Below are 17,440 nucleotides of genomic sequence, written 5' to 3'. Positions count from 1 at the left end.
GGAGACACGGTCTGGCACAGGTAGGCCTTAGGAAGTTCGGGTAATGAGGGAGAAGCATTTTGCTGATTGCAGCTTTATAAAACCAGAGGGACTGTAGCAACTGCCCTCCTAGGAGCGCTTGAACCGTGGGAGGGAAGTAAAGAAGGGCTGAGATTTGGCGCCCTCAGCGGAAGAAGGAACAGGGACAGGGCCTGGGGATCGTCATGGAGGCGGGAAATCAGGGCTTCGGTTTGAGCAACAGACAACCCCAGATGCCCACTCCTAGCTGCGTGACCCAGAGGTAGTTCTTAGCCTGGCCAAGCCTCCGTTTTATCGCCTCTGGAGAGGAGAGGATGGTAATACCCACTTCTTGGTGGAACTTGTGAGGACCCAGGAAGTTTTAGAAGTACTCGGCACCCAGGAAGCATTCCAAAACTGGCTGCAGGGATCACTGCTGTCACTGTGGTTAGAGCTTTTGCAAAGGCTCGAAGGTCCAGGGCCCCGGGCGCGCGCATGCGCACGCGCACCCGGCCGGCCAGGTGAGGAGGCGGCCGACCCGCACCTGGCATTTAACCCTTCACCTTCACGGAGGTGGGCGGGACGGACGCAGGGACCAGGACGCGGGGTCGCGAGCCCGCCTAGACTTAACCCGGAGGCGTGGAGGTCGCTCCCGAGGAAGGCGTCCGGCCGTTTCCAGGCCGGGGTCCGCGCCACGCGCGGGGAGGGCGGGGGAGCGGCGAGGGGAGCGAAGTCTCGCGAGATCGCGCGCGGCGGCGGCGGCGGCGGCGGCGGCGGCCCGGGAGGTGAGCTGCGGGCGCGGCGGCTGCCGTTGGGACTGAGGAGCGGGTGAGAGCAGCGGAGACCGAGGGCCAGGCGGGGGGGCCGGGCGGGCGGGCGGGCGGCCCGCGTTCTGGGCGGCCACCTCAGTCGGCCCCGCGGCTGCAGCGGAGTCGCCCGGTCCGCGCTGTCCCGGGACCCGAGCGGGCGCGGCGGGGCGGGGCGGCCGGGCCGGGGCCGCGGGGCGGCCGGGCCAGTCCCCTCGCAGCCCGCGTCCGCTCGCGGGTGCGACCGCGGGGCGCTCCTGTTTTCCCCGGCGGCGCGTTGGCGCGGGAGGACGCGGCGCTGTCGGGCGCGGCAACCCCGTTCAGTGAGCCTTAATCGTCTGCCGGCACTTAGGCGGTTCCGCTCGGGCTGCACGCAGAGGTGAAGCGCCCTGCCCAGGGTCACGCCGCTGGGACGCGGTGGAGTCGGGGTTCACACCCGGGCACGGCGACTCCAGCGCCCCGCCCCGTCCTTGCCTCCCATCCTTCTCCCCGCCCCCACTCGCGGGGTTTTAGGGCTCGAATTCTCCTCAGGTTCCGATTGAGCTGCAGAGGGTGTGTCTGGGGGGGCCCCGCTCTCCTCCTAATTGAATGCAGCATGGCACAGGAGTTTCTTGGGGGAGAGTCCTCGGCCTTTGTCAGCTTACCCAAAGGGTCCCTGTTTCCGAAATGGACAAAAACTTTTCTTTGGCCCTCTATGAGGGCAGAAGTGGGCTTAAAAGCAGCGGTGTGTGTCTAGGGTGGGATGTCCAATCGAATGGAAGTGGAATATTGGAGCCCAGGGCTTGCTTTAAGCAAAGGAAACTTTTTTTTTTGTTCAGCACGTGATTCCACTCTTTGGAGCAGTGGTGCTCAACTTTGTCAGAACCAAGGCCCCTCCCCTTTGCAGCAACGGTTTGTAAAGCCCCCTTTACAGCTCCAATGAAATACATCAGAAATAAAAGCTACCTACGTACGTAGTTGAAAACCACTGTGATGCTCCGATTTAAATGTTAGAAATAAAAGAACAATACATGACCTGCATTGCCACATCACGGCTAGCACGTTACTGCTGTGCTGCGGACTGGACTGCTCCTACCTGCTTCTAGTGAATAAGCTTGGTTTGAAGAGAGGTAAAAATGTCAGGAGCTATTTCATACACGGAAAGGAAAGATTAGAGGTCTAGTTAGACACGGGAGTGGAGGACACCTCAAGTGTTGGAATAACTTATTTATGATTATGAAAATACACGCCTAGATTGAGTTAGGAGTAACAGGACAAGAGAAAGTACAGACTATCTCAGTCAACATATAAATAATACTAATATAGCCCTTCCGTGAATGCCAGACTTTCAAACAACATTGTAGCGCATGTTTTGTGCCCCAAGCTTCGAAGTACTGCTGCTTTGAGGCAACATGCTGGATTCCTACTGCTTCTCTCTGATAATGAATAAAATATTAGCTAGATTGAAGGGTTTTTGTTTGTTTGATTCCGTGGCAGTATCTCACATAGTGTAGATAAGCTCAGTGTTGTGACACTGCTATTATATGTTGAGTTAATGCTTGGTGTGTGGAAATAGTCACTAATTTTCAGACCCTAGTCATTCAGTCTCAACTTATCTTGCTTTAGATACCTTCTCAAATTACTAGGGTTTTTCCATAATTTCTTGTAAAATATTTAGTATTATGTTCTGAAGTAAGGCCAGTTAAGGCGATTAATCTGGCTGGTCATTGAAAAGTCTCAGGACCAGGAAAAGTCTTCATTATGTGGATCTAGCCCATGCATTGTGAGAAGTTTGAGCATCTGGCTCCCAGGCTGTAAATGCTAGTGGTGTACCCCAATCACTTTGATAACTAAGCATGTCAGAGGACCTCACATGTCTCAAGGTCTAGCTCCGTTGAGAGTGACTCTAAATTGTAGACTCAGAACAGGGAAGGGGGCAGAATTTAACTGACAGTTTTTGTTGGGAACATTTTTCCCCTGTTCTTTCTGCATGTGTGCTAAGTCGCTTCAGTCATATGCGACTCTTTGCGACAATATGGACAGTAGCCCGCCACGCTCCTCTGTCCATGGGATTCTCCAGGCAAGAACACTGGAGTGGGTAGCCGTGCCCTCTTCCAGGGGATCTTCCCGACCCAGGGATCCAACCCGTGTCTCTTGCGGCTCCTGCATTGCAAGCGGATTCTTTACTTTTGAGCCATCGGGAAAGCCATTCTTTCTTTCTGTGTACTAATATCCATGTTAGAGAATTTGGTCAATACATATTGAACAAGAGTGAAAATCAAAATGAACTATAGTTATGTTGTCCTCTGTGCTCCTGATAGGATTCGTTAGAAATTCTGATTTCATTTGAAATTGAGTTAGTCTTAGTGCCATGGGGAAAATGCAGAATGAGTCAAGATAGTTCAGCTCCAGCTATTATACAGCTATAGTGTAACAAGATGAATTCCTTCAACTTTTGTTAAATCCACACAGGAAGTTTATCTTTCCTTTCTCTTGGATAGATAAAGTGACTTCTTTGCTGTAAGATGTTTGTTGTTCATTTGCTTGTTACTTTTGAAAGGTGCTATGGAAACAAACATGTAAGTAAGGTTGTTGTCAGAATAGAAGGATGTATTTTAAATTGCCTAGAGATAGATACATTGAATCCTTCTAGATGGGAAAATTATCCAAATTAAGAATAATTAATTTTTATTACTTTGCACAAGCAGTATTATGTTTCACGGTAAAAAGAGGTCACTCCTTTTTTGTTTTTTTTAATCACTACCTTTTAAAAAAATACTCCTGTACAAAAATGAACCAAGTCATATTATGTGGATGTTGGAACTTTTCCACTGTTTTAGGTATGGGGCAAATTGTTAAGTGAACAAAAATCCATGCCTCTATAAATGAAAATGCATAACTTATTATGTACATATCTCTGAGATTTATAATTAAGCCATTTCATTGATTTTAAGATGCATGTCTGAGATAGACTACTGTCTTAAAATTGACATGTCATGGTTTCATTGGCAGCTTTTGTTCTTTCTTAGTGTTACACAGAATAATAGTGTGTATGGAAATGATGGCATCTTAGATGCAGTGAGATAGGGATATGTAGAAATTTCAGCACATTGATTAATGTTTAACACCAAAAACTGTCCAAAGAATGACTTGCAAAATGTAGATACGTACCAGTTCCAGGTTCTTCCATCTAAATTAGAATTCTTTACTTGAAAGATTCCTATAAACGTTTCTCCCTCCTGTAAAGCAAATGGAGAATCAGTATTTGTAAGTATAAGAACCATTTGAAAATATGTTTAGAAGGAAACAAACTGCTTGATCATTTTTCATGGAGAGAAGATGGTGTGGCTAATGTTTGAAGTAAAGGTAATCAGATAGTATAACCAGGTGGATGTATGAATATGCCTTCTTTTTTTCCCCCCATTCTGAAAGATTCCTAGGTCCACTTATAAATGAAAGTTGTCTCAGATGAGACATCCTTAAGTTGAATTTCAACAATTCACTGTTATTTTAATAAGGTATAGTGGCTCAGATGGTAAAGAATCTGTCTGCAATGCAGGAGACCTGGGTTCAATGCCTGGGTCAGGAAGATCCCCTGGAACAGGGAATGGCAACCCACTCCAGTATTCATGCCTGGAGAATTCCATGAACAGAGGAGGATGACGGGCTACAATCTGTGGGCTTGCAAAGAGTCGGACATGACTGAGCAACTTTGACTTTTTTCACTAAATGTATTTATTCTGTGTTAAAGACAGAATTTATATGGGAGACTACATGGTGTCCCCCAGCCTAGGAATCTGTGTAAGGACTCTACTGAGGGCAAGTTTCATAGGAAACTCAACCACTGAAGACTGCGTACCTTCTTCCAGGTGGATTTGAGCTTTTCTTTGTAAGGGTTCTCCCTCAACCTGCTGCACACTCGCAGCCTCCTGGAGCTTGTTTGAAATGCCAGCTCTGGGGCTCACCCCAGACTACTGAACCAGAATCTGCTTTTTAATAAGATTCTCAAGTGAGGCATGAAAATGTATAAGGAACACTTGGCCAGATCACTGACTCTCAGACTGGAGTGCTTATCACCAGAACTGCTACCTACCACTCCCAGGTTTCTAATTCAGTGGGTCTGGACTAGGGTTTCAGAATTTGCACTTTTAACAGATTCTCAGATAATGCTGATGCTGCTGGCCCGGGGACCATACTTTGAGAACCACTAGGCGAAAGCATCCTCGTACTTTTTCTATTCTTTCTTCTGATTTCTTGTCCTCCAAATAGTACTTTTAGAGATTACTATAATGTGCTTTAGCTTGATTAAAGAAAAACTTAAACATTGTGTGAAATTTAGTGATGGTCACACTAAATTTGCTTGTTAACATCTATTTCATAGAAAAATTCTTTTATTTTTATTTTTAAATTGAAATATAGTGCTTTACAATGTTGTGTTAGTTTCAGGTGTCCAGCAAAGTGATTCAGTTATACATACTTACATATATATATGTATATATATATACACACACACCCACATATGTATTCTTTTTCAGATTCTTTTCCATTTTAGGTTATTATAAGATATTGAATATGGTTCCCTGTGCTACACAGTAGGTCCTTGTTGTTTATCTTATGTATAAAAGTATGTATCTGTTAATCTCAAACTCCTGATTTGGGAAAACATTCCCTTTTAATGTATGTTGGATTTTGACTCTAGGTGATAAGTAGTTCTCTTTCTCTTTCTCCTATGAAGTATATTCTTAACACTTTAAAATTCTTTTTGTATGTATAAAATGTTCATGTGATTCAAAAACTAAAAATATTTTGAGGAGTCTAATTTCCAGTTTTGTTTTGGTTTAACATGCTGTCTCCAGCCATAGAAAATGTTTTCTATTTGTTTCCTATAGATGTCTGTTGTTTCTTTGTGTATATACAAGCAAATACCAGTACACTGTATATACCCACTCCTTTTATATGTTCAGTTCAGTCCAGTCGCTCAGTCGTGTCCGACTCTTTGCGACCCCATGAATCGCAGCACGCCAGGCCTCCCTGTCCATCACCAACTCCTGGAGTTCACTCAGACTCATGTCCATCGAGTCGGTGATGCCATCCAGCCATCTCATCCTCTGTCGTCCCCTTCTCCTGCCCCCAATCCCTCCCAGCATCAGAGTCTTTTCCAGTGAGTCAACTCTTCACATGAGGTGGCCAAAGTATTGGAGTTTCAGCTTTAGCAAAATTCCTTCCGAAGAAATCCCAGGGCTGATCTCCTTCAGAATGGACTGGTTGGATCTCCTTGCAGTCCAAGGGACTCTCAAGAGTCTTCTCCAACACCACAGTTCAAAAGCATCAATTCTTCGGCGCTCAGCCTTCTTCACAATCCAACTCTCACATCCATACATGACTACTGGAAAAACCATAGCCTTGACTAGACGGACCTTAGTTGGCAAAGTAATATCTCTGCTTTTGAATATACTGTCTGGGTTGGTCATAACTTTTCTTCCAAGGAGTAAGCGTCTTTTAATTTCATGGCTGCAGTCACCATCTGCAGTGATTTTGGAGCCCAGAAAAATAAAGTCTGACACTGTTTCCACTGTTGCCCCATCTACTTCCCATGAAGTGATGGGACCGGATGCCATGATCTTCGTTTTCTGAATGTTGAGCTTTAAGCCAACTTTTTCACTCTCCTCTTCACTTTCATCAAGAGGCTTTTCAGTTCCTCTTCACTTTCTGCCATAAGGGTGGTGTCATCTGCATATCTGAGGTTATTGATATTTCTCCCGGCAATCTTGATTCCAGCTTGTGTTTCTTCCAGTCCAGCGTTCTCATGATGTACTCTGCATAAAAGTTAAATAGCAGGGTGACGATATACAGCCTTGACGTACTCCTTTTCCTATTTGGAACCAGTCTGTTGTTCCATGTCCAGTTCTAACTGTTGCTTCCTGACCTGAATACATATTTCTCAAGAGGCAGGTCAGGTGGTCTGGTATTCTCATCTCTTTCAGAATTTGCCACAGTTTATTGTGATCCACACAGTCAAAATAGAAATAGATGTTTTTCTGGAACTCTCTTGCTTTTTCCATGATCCAGCGGATGTTGGCAATTTGATCTCTGGTTCCTCTGCCTTTTCTAAAGCCAGCTTGAACATCAGGGAATTCACGGTTCATGTATTGCTGAAGCCTGGCTTGGAGAATTTTGAGCATTACTTTACTAGCATGTGAGATGAGTGCAATTGTGTGGTAGTTTGAGCATTCTTTGGCATTGCCTTTCTTTGGAATTGGAATGAAAACTGACCTTTCCCAGTCCTGTGGCCACTGCTGAGTTTTCCAAATTTGCTGGCATATTGAGTGCAGCACTTTCACAGCATCGTCTTTCAGGATTTGAAATAGCTCCACTGGAATTCCATCACCTCCACTAGCTTTGTTCATAGTGATGCTTTCCAAGGCCCACTTGACTTCACATTCCAGGGTGTCTGGCTCTAGATTAGTGATCACACCATCATGATTACCTGGGTCATGAAGATCTTTTTTGTACAGTTTTTCTTTTGTACAGGTGTATTCTTGCCAGCTCTTCTTAATATCTTCTGCTTCTGTTAGGTCCATACCATTTCTGTCCTTTATCGAGCCCATCTTTGCATGAAATGTTCCCTTGGTATCTCTAATTTTCTTGAAGAGATCTCTAGTCTTTCCCATTCTGTTGTTTTCCTCTATTTCTTTGCATTGATCGCTGAAGAAGGCTTTCTTATCTCTTCTTGCTATTCTCTGGGACTCTGCATTCAGATGCTTATATCTTTCCTTTTCTCCTTTGCTTTTTGCCTCTCTTCTTTTCACAGCTATTTGTAAGGCCTCCCCAGACAGCCATTTTGCTTTTTTGCATTTCTTTTCCATGGGTATGCTCTTGATCCCTGTCCCCTGTACAATGTCATGAACCTCATTCCATAGTTCATCAGGCACTCTATCTATCAGATCTAGGCCCTTAAATCTATTTCTCGCTTCTACTGTATAATCATAAGGGATTGAATGGTCTAGCGGTTTTCCCTACATTCTTCAATTTAAGTCTGAATTTGGTAATAAGGAGTTCATGATCTCAGCCACAGTCAGCTCCTGGTCTTGTTTTTGCTGACTGTATAGAGCTTCTCCATCTTTGGCTGCAAAGAATATAATCAATCTGATATCGGTGTTGACCATCTGGTGATGTCCATGTGTAGAGTCTTCTCTTGTGTTGTTGGAAGAGGGTGTTTGCTATGACCGGTGCATTTTCTTGGCAAAACGCTATTAGTCTTTGCCCTGCTTCATTCCGTATTCCAAGGCCAAATTTGCCTGTTACTCCAGGTGTTTCTTGACTTCCTACTTTTGCATTCCAGTCCCCTATAATGAAAAGGACATCTTTTTTTGGGTGTTAGCTCTAAAAGGTCTTGTAGATCTTCATAAAACCATTCAACCTCAGCTACATAAATTATTCTGACCCTGTTTTTTTTTTTTTTTTCAGTAGTGTACCTTTAGCGTCTTTCCACATTAGTATATAGAAAAGATTTATTACCAGATGCAGGATATACTGTTGTGTGGCCTGTGCCATAGTTTATTGAAGTTAACGCCCGTTGATGGATAGTTGAATATTTTCCAGTCTTGCAGTCACAGCCTGTGGTGAATAACGTTGTGCACATGTCAGTTCATATATGTGCAGTATCTGTGGGATAACTTTCCAGAAGTGGGATTGCTGGGTCCGTGAGCATTGCGTTTATACATTTTGATAAATGCTGCCCACCTTCAGGGTTGTACCATTTTGAACCCTTGCAGGTATCTGTCTCCGCAGCCCCTTGTAATAGGCTGATTACCAGCCTCTGGATTTGTATCAGTCTGATAAGGTGGAAAGTAACTCATTGTGGTTTTAATGTGCATTACTTTGATTATGAAGGAGGCTGAGCATCTTTTCACATGCTTAAAGCCTGTTTCTTTCTTTCTTGTTTTTTTTTACTTTACAGTATTGTATTGGTTTTGCCATACATCAACATGAATCTGCCATGGGTGTACATGTGTTGCCCATCCTGAACCCCCCTGCCACCTCCCTCCCCATACCATCCCTCTGGGTCATCTCAGTGCACCAGCCCCGAGCACCCTGTATCATGCATCGAACCTGGATTGGTGATTCGTTTCACATATGATATTATACATGTTTCAATGCCATTCTCCCAAATCATCCCACCCTCGCCCTCTCCCACAGAGTCCAAAAGACTGTTCTATACATCTGTGACTCTTTTGCTGTCTTGCATACAGGGTTATCGTTACCATCTTTCTAAATTCCATATATATGCATTAGTATACTGTATTGATGTTTTTCTTTCTGGCTTACTTCACTCTGTATAATTGGCTCCAGTTTCATCCACCTCATTAGAACTGATTCAAATATATTCTTTTTAAGGCTGTTTCTTTTCTATGAACTATTTGTTCATGCCCTTTGCACATTTTCTTTTGAATTACTTTTTTTCTTAACAGTTTCTAGGAATTTATAAACTAGGCCTTTGTGATGCGAATTGCAGTTTCCTCAAGCTTGTCATTTTTCAGAAGTTTACTTTAATGTATTTTGGTATAGAGAAGGCTTTAAAGTTTTTCCTTTGAATTTTAAGCAGTTAATATTTTATGGATTTTGAGTCATGAAAAGGCCTCCAAGAATTTGGATTTCGCCCATGTTTCTTTTCTTTAAGGATTTTTTCCCTTTATGGTTTCATTTTTACACTTAAATCTTTGATCCATTTAGAATTTATTCTGGTATTCAGGGGTGATATATAGATTCAGCTTTATCCATATCGCTACCACTAATTTTTAGCCATTTGTTTCAGAATAGAGTACACCTTCATTATAGTCCAGATTTCCAGATATATTGGGAGACCTCTCTGGGCTTTCTGGTCAGTTCCATTAAGTCTTTCTATTCCTGCACAAGTACACATTATTGGATTTATAAAACGTCTTAATGCCTTGTGAAACTAGTTTGTCCTGTTGCCCTTCATTTTCCTGGCCATTCTTGCTTGTTTATTTTTCCATGTGAACTTTAGAATCATTTGTCAGTTCCAGAAAAGAAAAACACACTTTAAAAAAGTTGAGATCATGTTAAATTTATAAACATAGGGAGAATTGATATCTTTCTGATATTGAATTTTCCATTCCAAGACCATGATGTATTTTTTTCATTTGTTTGGTTTTACTCCTGACTCCTAGAGCACAAATTTTTCTCATACAGGTTTTTCCCATTTCTTATTAAATTTTTTATATGTGTGTATATTTATGTGAATTGGAGAAGGAAATGGCAACCCACTCCAATATTCTTGCCTGGAGAATTCCATGGACAGAAGAGCCCAGTGGGCTACAGTCCATAGGATCACGAAGAGTCTGACACGACTAAGTGATTAATTTTCATTTCATATTTATATGTATGCCTATATATACATATATGTATGTTTTTATACATACATATAAAGTCTATCTTTTGAAGATAATGAAGTCTTTATCTTTTCTAAGTGGTTTTGAGATGATATACCTTGAAATTCTAATTAGTTTTTAACGGGCATTAAATTCTGCGGAATCACTTGTACTTTTTTTTTTGCCTGAAGAGAAAGAAAGCCTTGGAAGTCAGGCTTGCAGTTAAATTCTATAGCTGCATTTATGAGCTCAGTGGACATCTGGGGGTCTGTTTGACACCTCTGAGCCTCGGTTTCCTAATTAGTAAAAGGAACAAGTCTGGCTTGGTAAGAATGTTCGGAGAATTAAGAAGAATGTGAAATTCATCACTTAGTGCCTCTTCTACCAACGTCACTGCCAACAGCAGCGTGGATTGAGGTTACTGTTCTCTTTTGTTTCATCCTTTTTCCCCTCTCACCTGTAAAAGAGAAAGACATTGTGAAGAAAAGTAATAAAACAATACCAGACTTGAAATTAAAAGTAAGCTGTGATTCACTCCGAGCAGGATAATCAGTGTCCTTGAGAAAAGAACAAACTCAACCCAGCATTTGAGGCCCCTCCTGCCTCTCTCTCTGACCTTGCTGCTGGTTGCCCTCTCGGATGCTCCCTGACCAGAGGCTGCGTAGCCTTCCCCAAAGGCCCCACGTTTCCTGTAATGCCATCCCTTCCACTTAGGATGTTTTGCTACCTAATTCTGCCAGTTCAAATACGTGCTGCCCCGCACCCAATAAAAAAGCTGGATCTGTCTCCTTGTGTCGCTCATCTGTCCTGTAGCTTAGCCGTGATAATCTGGAAGCTATGAGGAGAGAAACCGTCACGCCCACCAAAGAACGCAGAGTACCTGGAAAGGAGCAGACACTCAGATGTTTTTAAATAAATAAAGAATAATTGATTTAGATCTTTCTTTGACTCGATGGACATGAGTTTCAGCAGGCTCCGGTAGTTGGTGAAGGACAGAGAAGCCTGGCGTGCTGCAGTCCATGGGGTTGCAAAGAGTCAGACACGACTGAGTGACTGAATTGAACCTGCCTTGTGTCATATGCCTGGGTAATTTCTGTCACCCAGTACAGTGTAAGCATGTTGAAGATAAGGATTATGCCATTTCTCAACAATCATAGTAACAATGTGGTGATAGAGGTGGTGAAAGGCAAATGGATTATATACAAGTAATAATAAAAGTGAAAACTAACGTTCATCGAACATTTTATTATGTCCCAGAAACTGTTTTAAAGTCTCTGATGTGGATAATCTAACATAACCCTCAGCCGGCTTAGGAGTTGAGTCCTATTGTTAGGCACTTGGGGAAACCAAGGCACACGGGCTTATGGACTTGCTCAGGAGCAGACAAGCAAGGAAGTGGTAGTGCTGAGACTCAGGCAGGTGTTCTTAATCAGGCAACCCAGCTTTTCACCTGCTGTGAGGTTGACTATAATTAGGTATAGGTTCTTGAACCATTTAGGGAGTTATTCAATTCCACTTGAACCTACTCACTTTTCTGCCCAATCTTCCCATATTAGTAACTTCTATTTTATTCATTCTGATTCCTCTCAGACTTGATGTTCTCCGGGATACTTTCTCTGACCACCCTGCCTGGCGTGCCGTAGATGTTGAATAAAAAGTAATTTTAACTTTTTTTTCTCTCTAGGTTCCCAGTAAAGGTGCTAAGAAAGAGAATGTGAGACAGGAAAATAATTAAACATTTTTACTGAGGTAAGTTTTTTATGATTTAATTTTTTTAAGGAAAATGTCTCTTATTTAAAAAAAGTTTCTCTCCATACCTGCTTTCTGAAGATACAAGAGGGAGATTGTTGTTTTAGGAGTGTGTCAGTTGATAGAACCTGGGGTTCTTAAGGTGGTTTCCAGAAATGTGGGCTTCTGATTAAGGTCATTTGGCTTCCTTACTTATTTGACTTGAATCTTTAATAAATTTCCGTTATCTCCTTGTTTTAAAGCCTGGTGCTGAGAAGGAGATCCCACAGGTGGAAATCCGTAAGCTGTTTGGTGATTATACATACTTGCAACATTCAGTGAAAACTTTTGATTTTAAAGTAGGGAGTTGAAGGAATTTGAAGCCACTTGGTGAGATTGCAACACTTCATTTTCCTGAATGAAAATGTGTTTTTTTTTTTCTTGCAGTAGTGGGAAAAAACTTCATCAATGACACCTAACTCCTGCCACCCAGAAATGACTGCCATTATTATTTTGATGAAACTCCATTTAGAAATTTATGAATGTATAACTATTTACATATAAATGTTTAAGTAAATTGGTCTTTTATTTACTACAACAGTATTATTTTATGTATCTTTACACATGAATTGTAAAAGACATGTATAATCGTATACAGTCATTTTACTGACAATATTTGATTGTTTAGAGGCACCATACTTTAATTGAGTCATTCATTTGATGACTGTTTAGATGGTTTCTAGTGGATAATAGTGTGTCAAACAACCCCATACGTACATCATTATATGCTTGTTCATTTATCTTCTTTGAAGTATAACTACTGGGTCAAAGATGATATGCATTTTAAATATAGGTGCTTGTGGCTAAACTGCCCTCTGTAAATAAAGACCCCTCCCCAAATGAAATTCACCAGAGTCCTGTTTTCCACGCCCTTACCCACACTGAGTTTTGTGTGTTTAATGCTTACCCGTCCAATAAGGAAAAATGGTGTCTCTTGAGATAGCAGGGCTTTCCTGTTTTTACTTGCATTTGTTTATTTGGGGCTGTGCTGGATCTCTGTTGCTGCACTCGGGCTTTTCTAGCAGGGGCTACTCTTCACTGCAGTGTGCGGGCTTCCCGGTACAGTGGCTTGTCTTGTTGTGAAGCACTGGCTCTAGGGGCCTGGACTTCAGTAGTTGTGGCATGTGCTATCTTCCCAGATCAGGGATTGAACCTGTGTCTCCTGCACTAGCAGGTGGATTCTTTGCCATTGAGCCACCAGGGAAGCAAGATAGCAGGGTTTCTGACTGGAGTAAACCTTTCATGTTTAAAGACCTCTTTCATCTGATAGCCTTACTTACATAAAGAATTTCCTTATTAAAAACATACATGTGGTTTTTGTGTGTACGTGAGATGCTCTTGGACTTTAAATGTGATGAAAATGTTAAAATATACTGAGGTCTTTGTTTTTAGCTCTTACCCTGATTGAAAGTGAAAGTTGCTCAGTCATGTCCAACTCTGTGACCCAGGCCAGAATACTGGAGTGGGTAGCCTTTCCCTTCTCCAGGGGGTCTTCCCAACCCAGGGATCGAACCGAGGTCTCCTGCATTGCAGGCAGATTCTTTACCAGCTGAGCCACAAGGGAAGCCCAAGAATACTGGAGTAGGTAGCCTATCCCTTCTACAGGGGATCTTCCTGACTCAGGAACTGAACTGGGGTCTCCTGCATTGCAGGTGGATTCTTTACCAACTGAGCTATCAGGGAAGCCCCATTACCCTGATTAATTCAGTATAAATATTTTTAAATTGTTGTTCAGTCACTAAGTTGTGTCCGACTCTTTGTGACCCCATGGACTGCAGCACACCAATCTTCCCTGTCCTACACTATCTCCCGGAGTTTGCTCAAGCTCATGTCCATTGAGTTGGTGATGCCATCCAACCATCTCATTCTCTGTCTTTCCTTCTGCCTTTAGTATTTCCCAGCATCAGGATCTTTTTCAGTGAGTTGGCTCTTCATATCAGGTGACTAAAGTATTGGCGCTTCAGCTACAGCGTCAGTCTTTCCAATGAATATTCAGGGTTGATTTCCTGTAGGATTGACTGGTTTGATCTTCTTGCTGTCCAAGGGACTCTCAAGAGTCTTCTCCAGCACGACAGTTCAAAAGCATCAGTTCTTTGGCGCTCAGCCTTTATGATCCAACTCTCACATCTGTACATGACTATTGGATAAACTATATTTCTGACTATACGGACCTTTGTCAGCAAAGTGATGTTTCTGCTTCTTAATATGCTATCTAGGTTTGTCATGGCTTTTTTTCCCCAAGGAGTAAGCATCTTTTAATTTTGTGGCTGCAGTCACCATCCACAGTGATTTGGAACCCAAGAAAATAAAACCTGCCACTGTTTCCACTTTTTCTCCATCTGTTTGCCATGAAGTGATGCCATGATTTTAGTTTTTTGAATGTTTAGTTTTAAGCCAGCTTTTTCACTCTCCTCTTTCACCCTCATCAGGAGTATTTAGTTCCTCTTTGCTTTCTGCCATTAGTGTCATCTGCATATCTGAAGTTGTTGATATTTCTCCCAGCAGTCTTGATTCTAGCTTGTGATTCATCCAACCCAGCATTTCACATGATGTACTTAAAATATAAGTTAAATAAGCAGTATGACAATATACAGCCTTGATGTTCTCCTTTTCCGATTTTGAACCAGTCTGTTGTTCATGTCTGGTTCTGACTGTTGCTTCTTGACCTGCATACAGGTTTCTCAAGAGGCAGGTCAGGTGGTCTTATGTTCCCATCTCTTTAAGAATTTTCCACTGTTGGCAACTAACTAATATTACTGAGTTAGGTGACTATGCATTCACATGTATACGTATGAATGCCGATGTTGAGTTTCATCTGTCCAGAGGATTTTGCTAGTTTCTGATATGAATATGAGCTCTAATTTTATGTTTGTTTTAGATTTTATTTCAAATAAAAGTTGCCTAAGGAAGGTCTCACATGAAACAAACATGTACTTTGTCATCAGCTTACTGTTTGTTTTTTGACTTAATTGAAAGCCAGTTAAAATTCATCTTTTTCCTTGATATAGAATGCATCATCTTATAGATTGCCTTTCATGTGATGCTTTTCTTTTCACTCCAAGTTAACATGGTTGAGGCTTGGACCTAGTGTGTTTTATGCACCAGCTTACATCCAGCAACTACTGTGATACCTGGCATGTACATGGCAGACACTCAAATCATTTTTGTAGGAATTAATGATTGGTCAATATAATCATTGTTAAGTTAGAATTAAGATGCAAGTGAGATGTGCCTTCAATTTTAATTAAGAAATTTAATTTCTTGGAGAAGAAAACTAACAACCTGTGATATTTCAGTTCAGTCACTCAGTCGTGTCTGACTCTTTGTGACCCCATGAATTGCAGCACACCAGGCCTCCCTGTCCATCACCAGCTCCCGGAGTTCACTCAAACTCACATCCATCGAGTCAGTGATGCCATCCAGCCATCTCATCCTCGGTCGTCCCCTTCTCCTCCTGCCCCCAGTCCCTCCCAGCATCAGAGTCTTTTCCAATGAGTCAACTCTTTGCATGAGGTGGCCAAAGTACTGGAGTTTCAGCTTTAGCATCATTCCTTCCAAAGAAATCCCAGGGTTGATCTCCTTCAGAATGGACTGGTTGGATCTCCTTGCAGTCCAAGGGACTCTCGAGTCTTCTCCAACACCACAGTTCAAAAGCATCAATTCTTTGGCGCTCAGCCTTCTTCACAGTCCAACTCTCACATCCATACATGACCACTGCAAAAAACATAGCCTTGACTAGATGGACCTTTGTTGGCAAAGTAGTATCTCTGCTTTTGAATATGCTATCTAGGTTGCTCTTAACTTTTCTTCCAAGGAGTAAGTGTCTTTTAATTTCATGGCTGCAGTCACCATCTGCAGTGATTTTGGAGCCCAAAAAAATAAAGTCTGACACTGTTTCCACTGTTTCCCCATCTATTTGCCATGAAGTGATGGGACCGGATGCCATGATCTTAATTTTCTGAATGTTGAGCTTTAAGCCAACTTTTTCACTCTCCTCTTTCACTTTCATCAAGAGGCTTTTGAGTTCCTCTTCACTTTCTGCCATAAGGGTGGTGTCATCTGCATATCTGAGGTTATTGGTATTTTTCCTGGCAATCTTGATTCCAGCTTGTGCTTCTTCCAGCCCAGCGTTTCTCATGATGTATTCTGCGTATAAGTTAAATAAGCAGGGTGACAATATACAGCCTTGACGTACTCCTTTTCCTATTTGGAACCAGTCCGTTGTGTGATGTTTAAATGCTCCTAAATCTAGATGTATATAATTGTAGTGACGTTTGCTACTGTAACCTCTTGTGATGTTTTGTTTGGACTGTTGATTTGGATTCTGTCCAATTTCTTCGCAGAATCACACATACAACTGCGTTTTAAATCTCCTTTTTTGTTTTTTGTTGCTGTTAAGGGGAAAGTAACTGTCTAAAATAGGTAAAGTACTTGATCTGCTATTTACAATATGTTTCATATTATACAGATGGGAATATCTTTCAGTTATTTGAAGACAAGGATAAAGTAAATTATAATGGAGAGAAATTGAGGTATATTTTAATTGTGTAGTCAAGCATTTGTTAAAAGTAGAGAAATGGATTGCCGGCCATTAAGAAGAATGTGTAAATCTTTGTCCAGTATCCTGCCTATTAGCGTTTCTGACTCACAACCAGTTTTTCACAGCCAAAATAAACAGAGAGAATGGAACAATTATCTAATAGATTTAGGCAATGTTGAGGATTCTTGTTTCATACACTTTGTTTCCACTGGAGTATGGGATTCTAAAGAATCCATGTGCTAGTTTTAATTAGTATTTTAGCAGCAGCTATTTGCATGTAAAATTTTTTTAATTTATTAAATAATCCCCTAGCAATTTTTATTTGTACTTTAACTTTCTTAGCAACTCCTTCCTTAATAAATCTAAAGTTATTAATAAATCTAGGCAGGCTTGAAAGGAAATTATTGAGTCATCATTTTGTAGGTCTAAATTATATTTTCTGGACTTTACCCTCTATCTTATTGTGGCTAATGGTATGATCTTGTACTTTTTTTCTAAAATAAGTGAAGTTCTGTGTTCTTTTATCTCTTTTCTCCAATCGTATAGGAAGTTCCTTATATTATAGCTTTCATTTCACTGATGACTTACTTTAATTGCATGCTTTAAAATCCTAATTCTAAAAATACTTCTGAAAAGTGAGGCATTACTAGTAGCAGTTAAACTGGAGTCTTAATTAAACTTAAGACTATCATTTATTTCTCCTCTGAGCTGCGTTTGTAAAAATTTTTATACTGTATTTAAACAGATTTTAAGACATTCTTATGCACTTAATGGGTTGGATTTTATGCATTTGCAACAGTTTCTTCCTATTTTAGGCATAAAGCTTAAAGTTTAGACTGGCAGTGTAAGTGGTTATTTGATTGGAAAGTTGGAAAGAAGAGAAGTTCTGTCTTCATATACAGGATTTGTGGTGGTAGAATATTCACATGAAACTGTTT

The 17,440-nt window shown here is 41.6% G+C and overlaps 1 protein-coding gene across 1 annotated transcript in view; it reads left to right on the top strand.

Annotated features, from left to right (window-relative positions):
- MRTFB (myocardin related transcription factor B) overlaps positions 1–17,440 on the top strand; it is a 291,820-nt gene that overhangs the window by 75,410 nt on the left and 198,970 nt on the right. Inside the window, exon 3 of the mRNA XM_052635937.1 lies at positions 11,859–11,923. The gene's annotated coding sequence lies outside the window, so the exon portion shown is untranslated. The remainder of the gene's footprint in view (positions 1–11,858; positions 11,924–17,440) is intronic.

This window comes from Budorcas taxicolor, chromosome 2 (assembly GCF_023091745.1).
Source record: "Budorcas taxicolor isolate Tak-1 chromosome 2, Takin1.1, whole genome shotgun sequence".
NCBI classification, from domain to species: domain Eukaryota; kingdom Metazoa; phylum Chordata; class Mammalia; order Artiodactyla; family Bovidae; genus Budorcas; species Budorcas taxicolor.
Note: the sequence above shows the minus strand (reverse complement) of the source record. Positions and strands in the feature narration are given on the sequence as shown.